This window comes from Podarcis muralis, chromosome 6 (genome assembly GCF_964188315.1).
Source record: "Podarcis muralis chromosome 6, rPodMur119.hap1.1, whole genome shotgun sequence".
Classification (NCBI taxonomy): domain Eukaryota; kingdom Metazoa; phylum Chordata; class Lepidosauria; order Squamata; family Lacertidae; genus Podarcis; species Podarcis muralis.
Window position 1 is genome coordinate 40750668 of NC_135660.1, and position 9236 is coordinate 40759903.

At 43.1% G+C, this 9236-nt stretch overlaps 1 long non-coding RNA gene across 1 annotated transcript; it reads left to right on the forward strand.

Annotated features, from left to right (window-relative positions):
• The first annotated feature begins 243 nt into the window (after positions 1-243).
• LOC114597635 (uncharacterized) lies at positions 244-7363 on the forward strand. Its single transcript, XR_003706865.2, has 2 exons — positions 244-3253; positions 5308-7363. It is a non-coding gene; the product is annotated as an uncharacterized LOC114597635 (long non-coding RNA).
• Positions 7364-9236: the final 1873 nt, after the last annotated feature.

A 9236-nucleotide genomic window follows, 5' to 3' on the forward strand; every position in this document is an offset into this window, starting at 1 on the left:
GTGGTTAAGAGTGGTAGACTCCTAATCTGGGGAACCGGGTTCGCGTCTCCGCTCCTCCACATGCAGCTGCTGGGTGACCTTGGGCCAGTCACACTTCTGTGAAGTCTCTCAGCCCCACTCACCTCACAGAGTGTTTGTTGTGGGGGAGGAAGGGAAAGGAGAATGTTAGCCGCTTTGAGACTCCTTAAAGGGAGTGAAAGGCGGGATATCAAATCCAAACTCTTCTTCTTCTTCTTCTTCTTTCAATGGTGTAAGATCATCATAGTGGAATTACATATGTTTATGTGCTGGGTTTTTTTGGTTTTTTAAAAAAGTATCAGCGGCCATTTGAGTTGCCATGCAATGTGATGCAAGTTGCGATGTGATAAAAGTGGCAATATGCAGTCACTTGACCCATCTGGTGGCTCTGGAGGTGAAGATCTGTGGGATAAATAAAAGGTTGGTTCAAAACCCAGCTAAGTGTGCAAATTCTGATAATAGCTTTGAATGCGTCTGGTAGAAAATGGAGAAGCTGGCAAGAATTATTTACATGTATGAATTTTTGATTTGACTGTAAAAGGGGTGTAACAATTTCTGCATTTATGCGAGCAAGAACGCTAACACTATCCCTTGGGCTTGTAATAGGGAGGGGTGGGAGAGAGGATATAAGTAGATAAAAGCCTGCAATCATAAAAGCCTGTAAAAGCCTATTTTTAAAAGCCTGTAGCCATGAGTCTTATGAAAAAATCATGAGCATTTGGACTTTCATTCTTTAAAATGTTCCTAGCCCTCAGGTTTGCACAGATAAGTTCAATGGTGTGACTGTACTAAGCTAATATGCATAATTTATTCCCATTTCAGAATGCATGTTTTCCAGGTAGGTGGGAAGGAGAGCCCAAGAAATCCAAGGTCCACTGGTTATAGAGGACCAAATTTCTGCAGGGTTGTTTGGAGGATGAAGGGCGGGAGCAGGAAGGGGAAAACACGGAGCACTGGGAGAAGGGGCAGGATAAAAGTATAAATTAATTCAGAGAGAAAGTGATTTCTGATATGCTAGGAGAACTTTTAAAAAAATGAAGAAGGGATGTAGCTCAGCGGTGGGGCAGCTGTTTTGGACGCAGAAGGTTCAGTTCCAGAATTGCCAGGTAGGTCTGGAAGAGATGTCTGCCTGGAGATCTGCAGCCAGTCAGTGCATGCAATATTGACCTTAGAAGGACCAGTGCTATGATTCAGTACAAGGCAGCTACCTTCTTCCTAACTGCCCCACTTGTAGTCACTACATGAATTTAACTGAAACAGGCACTCTGGTCTTTTATACATGCATTGAGAAGGCTTTGAAACCCTGTTGGATGCCCCAAACATTTAGCCACCGTAGGTCTGCATAGCCAGCCACAGGCTTTGTTATTTTTCAAAGTCTCTAATTCTGGCTGGAGGCATTTCTTGCATTTTCTCCTTCTGTAGCAGCAGATGGAAGCTTTGCGAATGTGCTGAGGGTGGGCTCTTCTGTCTGTTGCTCACTCTGGTGGTGGGCTCATGGGGTGCGGCAGCTAACTCACCGTCTATCTGGCAAGCCCCCCTTTACAGTTTATTATTTTGATTATCTGAGTTGTAGGCAATCCTAGACCCTGTGACAGAAGCTTTGTAGATAGAGTCCATGCTGTTTTAAGGTGCGTGTGCATGTGTGTGAAGATTGCTAAGTTTTGTCTTTTTGAATTGCGATCAGCTTTCAGGCAAGCATCTTGTACGTTTTATATTTTATTTCTTTGCATGAAAACTACTGTGGGCCAGACTTAGGCATGCAGGTAAAGTGCACCTGTGAATGAAAAGCAGCTCAGGGGAAGCTACAGCAGACACAGGATCATAGCAAAGGGGAGTTTAACTCTTCCTCTACCTGTCAACAAGCATCTCCACTCTGATGCTGTTATTTGCATTTCAAGTGATGTTCCCATTCATGGTTTAGAACAGGGAAGGAGAATTGGTGGCCCTCTAGATGTTATTGGACCACAACTCCTATCATCCCTGATCACTGGCCATGCTGGCAGGGGCTGATGGGAGACACTGAGGGGGGATTGTTTTTGTTTGTTACTGTGTTGTACATTTTTGTGTTTTTATATTGTAAACTTTCCTGTGATCCTCTGATGAATGCTGGTATAGAAATTGGGGGGGGGAGGGCCTCAAGCAAAAGATTAAAAATTAAAATAGAATCTATCAATATCCAGATGACTACAAGTTCCCTCATCCGTTGTTTAGCAGTTGCTCAAACTTCACCCTAGCTTCTATTTACATAATAGGAAAATGCACACTAACTGTGTCCATTGAATTAGCACCTAATATGGCTCAAACAAATTTGGCCAATTGTGCAAAGTATAAAGAGCAATATTTGTTTAAGGGTATGGCAGGCTGTTTCCTCAGGCTAGAGCTGCCAAGTTTAGCTCACAGAATTTGTCTTCGTAACCATTTTTATAGCAAGTCAAGTTGCAGCAAGAAAAAATACCAATTTTGAGCCTGGGATCCTATAGCTAATCCCACTTGTTTTTCCTCAGTGGAAGCAACATATGTGCAGTATACACAGGCGTCTCCGATACCTGGAAGCCATAGCCTCAAGAGCAATAGTAATCTATACCAGTTGCTCAGATATTCTTCTGAATGTCATCCAGACTCACCTTCTGGAAGGAAATTGATCTGGAAAAACCTCACAAGAACTGTAGTCCTTCATCATGCCGCTTTAGTACAGAAATGTGATCTGTGGGGAGCCATACACAACTTCCCTACTTTCTGTGTTTTCCAGCATGGTTCAAAGTTTTGATGGATGTCCATTTGATGCAGTTTCAATTAGGAGCTTCTGTGGAGAAATGGAAAGCTGCTCAGATTAAAAGCAGCTGTCTTATGCTGAGTAAGACCACCGGTCCATCTGGCTCAGTATAGTCTATGTCAGCCTCTTCCAACTTGGTGTCTTCCAATATATTTTGGACTACAACTTCCATCAGTCCTATCCAGCTTTGCTAATGGTCAGGGAAGATGGCAGCTGTAGTGCCAGACATCTGCAGGACACCAAATTGGAGAAGGCTGGTCTGCAGTAGTGCTGTGTTGAAAGCTCATCCAATTTCTCAAAAGCTTTCTTTTCACGTGGAAGAAGACTTGTGTTTTTCTGCTTCATTCTTAGGAATGTCTCCTTAATTTTGGTGAGTGTCATCCATTTGCGTTCAAGATTTTCCCTGGGCTGCCTCTGCCTGAGACATCTGTAAGAAGAAATCCTCCTTCAGAACAAACTCTGGTACATAGTGATTCCTCCCAGCATATTTTACGGTGGGGGCATGACGATTTGTGCTCTCAGTCAGTCCAAAACAACAACGCAACATTTTAAAACACTGCTGTACAAACTACTGTAGCTTTGGGGAGTCACTGTGCTTCAAAAGCACTGCTTGCTCTTGTTCATTACTCATCTACTACATAATAACTAAAAATGGAATGGGTTTGCACGAGTAAAAATTTACCGACCGCTCCTGTTCCTGCTGTCCAGGGCAGAAAAATCCTGGCGGCTGTGCTGCAAAAAAACAATTCACTGAAGCAGACGGTTCCATCTCAGTGGAACTCAGCCGATTATAGGCTTGAATAACCCATGTAATAACAGCAAGTTGTATGGCAAGTCCAGAAGAGGCCAGGCAGATATCACCTTGACCTCTGCTAACTGGAATCCAATAGGCAATTATTCATCCTTCTCCCAACATCTGAAGCAATCACTTGGAGTGGGGTGGACAAATGCTGAGGTAGCATCTTGGAGCAGCAGTTGACCAGAGAGGCAAGACAGTATGTAGCTAGACAGTGGGAGGAGAAGAGGCTCCTAATTGAATCCAGGGGACACAGTTGAAATGCCAGCACAAAAGAAATGTCGCTCCTACAGTACCCAACTCAAATTACAGAGGCAGTGAACAGAAATGAGTGACAAAAATATTTTTTATCTGAGAAGTGGTGGATATGAAGACAAAACATCAAGTCTTAAAGAGTGGCTAATTGTGAATTCATTGCCTGGGGACCACAAGGAAGCCGTTTCAACATTATGCTGTTACTATTTTGCAATTGCAGACTTCCCCCACCCATAGAAGCCCTTGAATATGTGGTATGCAGATTCCAAAAAAGAACAAAATCCATTTAAAACACTAGGAGGAAGCATAAAATATTTGTTGTATTTCTGATAGGGAATCCCGTCTAAGGACCAAAAGCATCCCATGCCTAACAGAGACAATATGACTTGGCGTAATTACATATGGCCTCCAGCAAGATGCCAGCAGCTTTCATAGGTGCTCCCCGCCATTATCAAAGCTGTTCAACTAAAACCACCTATTGCTGAGTCCTATTAAATGTCATCTATTTTCTAATGCTCGGTTTTTAATATTATATGTTTATAAATTACAGATGTGTTATAATCGGGCAGCTATAGGAGGAAATTCTTGTGTAGGCTTTATTAATTATCATTTTATTATTTTGTCCTTGACAGCAGCTGTAATTAATTTGTAAATAGTGCCTATTCTTGTTTATAACTATGAATATTTTTAAGGGAAGGATTCTAGCAATGTGGGATATATTCAGTGGACCTTCAGTCTGAGGCTGTCCAAAATGTTGCCTCCAAAGTTTTGAAAAATTTTGGTGGCTTTTTTGAGGGTAGGGTTGCTTGTTTGTTAAATCAGAGCAACATAGGATTTTAAAAAACTTAAATAAAGCATTTATCTCCATCTTTAAAATACTCTGCTGATCTGCTTTAACAAAATAAAAATAAAAATCCTGCTGTCTCCTGTGCTCTGCATGTAACATTTTGGACATTCTCACTTCTTGCAAAAGTCATGGACCTCCCCCAGCAATTGGGAGCCTCTGGTCCTATTGGCTTACTTCTGCCCAACAGGCCCCTAATTGGGCATGTGTGGCTGTTTTCCCCAAGCTACACCCACCTGCTTCACCCCTGATGTTATGGCCTACCTGGAGTGAGCGGACCTCAGATTCCAGTCTGCCAGGCTGAAAAGGTCCCCCACCCCTAATCTAGAGAAACATGGAAATAGAGGAAAAGGTAGACCTATATGGTACATAAAAGTACAGAAACAATTCAGTGACAAGACTTTGTGGGGACCCTAATTTGACTTGGGCAAAGATTAATGGCATCATCCTTTGCCTTGTGGACAGGGGAGACCCCTGAATCACCCCAATTCATCTCATTCATCCCTCATACAGATCCACTTGTAGAATTTACTAGCATTCCCCCCCATAGCCACTCAAAGAATTATTTACCAAACCATCAGTATCCTCATTTTCAACATTTCTTTCTTCTGTTGTTCCTAGTGCACAAGGACACCGAATGCAAATTTGGTCGCCGAAAGATTTCTTCTAGCACTCAACTTTAAGACGTGGGCATTTCTCAACAACAGGTGAAATATGACATTCCATAAACAAGCATGCCCTTGCTGTGAAAGAAGTTTCAACAGATAATACGTCTTGAAAAAAGATTTCAAATGCTGCGTAGAATTTAATATCGACAAAGCAACTACTTTAGTAAGGCAGCCCGTGTTCACAACTCAATCAGGTTTCGCAGAGTTCAGAGGCAAGCTTCCCAGTGATTTCTATGGGAGCCAGGTCAGGCATTTTCCTTGAAGGTCCAACTTTCTTAAGAATTTGAGGGCACAGAGGGATGTTAGCAGTGTAGGGCAAGTGGAGCTCTGCCCCACCAACTTCAATCTGCTCTAAGCCTGTTCCCACCTGCCTGCCTTCTTGCATACATCCAGTCCAGAGGATGACACCCCTTGGTAACTTCCATTTCCTCCATCTCTGTGTTTCTCCTTTAAAAACCAGGAGGGGGTAAAATTGGGGAAAATTAGAGTTAGCTGGTTCTGCAATCGTTGACTCTGTCGCCACCTACTGTGGGACTCCCTGGCTTCCTCCCCCTCAGTTTGAATGGGCACTAGTCATCACTACATGCTAGCAATGAGGAACAGAAGTTGCAAGGATTATTCCTCTGCTCTTCCTCCTTAGTAGTATTGCTAAATTATAAAGAGGTGCTGACAGACAGTATTGAACAATAATTAGACTGGTGTTTCATTCTTCAGTCATTGCATTTAAAAACTTGGAAATGTTTATCCAAGGCACACAGAGGGCTAGTGGGAAATAAGTTTCCTTATTACTGCAGAAAACGGGGGGAGTAATAAGAAACCACCCGCAGGAGGAAAATGACTCCATGTGTGATTAGCTCATAAATAATTATGGATTTGTTTTATTCATTACTAATCTTTCATTTAGTTTATGAAATTTATTTATCACTTCGCGCAACTGAAATGAGTCCCAAAGGAGGTTTAGGTTATATCCACACCATATGTCTAAAGCACTCTTATAGCACTTTAACAGACATGGGTTGTCCCAAAAGATTCATGGGAACTGTAGTTTGTTAAGGGTGCTGGGAATTATAGTTCTGTGGGAGATCTCATGACAAGTCTCAGCACACTTAAAAAACTGTTTGAAGTGGAGACTGTGGAATGCACAAAAAATGTATACGTTTCCTACAAAAGTACGATGTGGCTGTAGCTTTTCAAGAAAAGTAAAATAACAAATTAATAAGATCCCCAGAAAAGCAATACAAACACAGTAAAAAAATAAATCTGCACACAAAGTAATAAAAAAACAAGACTATCCACCCCACCTAACACAGGAATGATGACTAGAAACAGCTGCTATAATTTGGACCATTAATACAGTTCAAACGCCAGAGAAAATAAAAATGTTTTTGCCTGGCGCCAGAAAGATAACAGAGTCAACGCCAGGTGAACTTCCCAGGGGACAGCGTTCCATAATGGGCGACTGCGTTGCCACAGAGAGGGCCCTTTCCCTCACTGCCACCCTCAAAACATCTCTTGGAGGCGACACAAGAGAGAAGAGCCTCAAGGAAGGGCTTTGTTTTTGTTGCTTATAACAACAAAATTCTCTGTATTTTGTTGCTTTGTTTTGCTTTGTTTTGCTTTAAAGAAAAGAGCAAATAGGAGCAGATCTAAAACCAGGCCACTATTTCAGGCCATCGGCTCGTTGTCTGATCTTATGGCAAGACTTCAGGAAAGGACCAACTCGAGGAGTTTGTCAAAAAGCCAGATGTTACATCTGGGAAGAGTTTGCTTACACCTTGCCATCTGGAACTTTTTAGTGCTCTTGATTGTTTGTTAGTTTGGGGCTTAAAAGGGGGGGGGGGAGCTCGCTCTAGTAATGATGTTTCACCAATCATGATTATGTACTCTGAATTGCACAAGGGCAGTTGTTGTAAGTACAAGAGTAAAATACAAAACAAAAACATGGATGTTGCCAATGTTGTTCCGGCTCACGTGTGGTAATCAGTGAATGAACAAATAGTTTCCATCTACAGTATGTGTGGAATGCCTTTATTCTCTCGTCATAGTATTTCAATATTCTCAACATTATCAAATGATGCACACCTGTCTGTCATGCATTTGCTGCTCTACTGAACTGTACATCGAGTTGATGACCAAAAGGTTGTTCAGTGCTACACCAAGGTTAGCAGGCTAATAGCTTATAATTCTTAGGTTGCAATAATAAAAACAACTCTTATCAGACTGAAGAAGGATTGGACTGAGTGCAGGTGCCCCTCTGCTAGGTTCTGTTGGAAGCACCAACACAAACCTCACCCTTCTGTCCACCAGACATGTGTATTCCTGCTGGCAGAGCCCAGTGGAAAGCTTAGAAATGAGGTTTTCCAAAAGGGCGGGGTGTGATGCTAAGGATCCTCTGGAGCTGCTTTCACAGCCAGTGCCACCCAATATCAGATAGTCAAACAGCCAGAATAAAAACATTAAATCACTGTACAAACATAATGCAAACAAAAACATCTGCCTGGTGCCAAAACAATGACAAACTTGCTGCTAGGAAGGCCTCTTTGGAGAGGGCGTTCAATAGATGGGGAGCTATCACAGAAAAGACCCATCTCTCGCCACCACCCTCCAGACATCTCTTGGATCACAGGTTCCATGCAAGTTCCTGTGGGGAAAGATGATTCTTTAGGTGTAGGGGTCCTAGGCTGCGTAAGGAACCAAGGGCTGCCATGCCTCCCCTGCCTGGGTTTCTCCGCCATGTTTCTCTATAGCTATGTGCCTGACTATAGACAGAAGTATGCACTTCAGCTTAGCATTACAGCATCCATCCAGACTGGCCATCAAGATCCACCAGCATTATTGCACAGGAATGACATCCCTAACTGCCTTCTGGCCCCTCCCCTCCAGGCACTTGGTTTGGTCAGATAGACCTCCTCTCAGTCAATGTCTTCTACTGCCCAAGGGTTCCAAGTGTCCTGGAGTCCCAATAAACAAGCTGATGGAACGTTCCAGCCATTTGGAACAGCTTCACTGACAATACCAAAATCCAAAATAATCGTAATAAAAGTATACAAAAGCCCTGACTCAGTGGTGAGCACATTCTTGAAGCCCCACCGGGAACTAAGCAAGAGAGGCTTGGGGTGGAGGTAGGGCAATAAATGGCAACCAGGAACCACACAGAGGATGGCTGAAATACTTCTTTTTGAGCTGGCACACTTCTGTAGTGCTCAAGAGGGACCCCAGATCCTTCACCCTTTTTTGACAGCTTCATTAGCTACTTCATCAGAGACTCCCACAATTATTCCTGCTGAGCCCCAAAAGGTGAATAGCAAAAGCCTAAATTGTGCGGGGGGGGGGATGGGTGCTGCAGGTGGAGGTGTGGGCATGGAGGCAGCTTAACTTGCCAGCCAGCTGGCCCTTCCTATTGGGCACTCCTACCCCTGTATTCCCCTAGACCTCCTCCCTTGGGAGATCTCAACTTAAGTCTTCTCCCAGAAAAAGGGTGTGTGGCAAATCTGTCCCAGCCACACAAAGAGAGGAGCACTCTCTGTTGAGGTAAATGGGATGCCTTGTTCTGTCTTATCCTGACTTGCCAAATTATGGGCGACACAAAACGTGGAAAACTTTGTACACCAAGTCAAGACTCACAGGAGGACCATTATGGATTATTGCATATGCATCAAAGGTCCGAGGTTTCCATTCCTTCTTGGAGCAGCCTTGAAGGGTAAACTTTCTGGGGACAAACCTGTTAACTGCTTGTCCATTGAAGTCATCGCATATGCTTTTCCTGCAATCTTCATATGCTAGTACAGCATTTGGATTATGAATCTGAAATGTAAATAGTCCAGCTTGAGCTGCGTTCAACTTTTTTCTGTCAAAGCACAGCCCTAATTCTATCCTTATGTT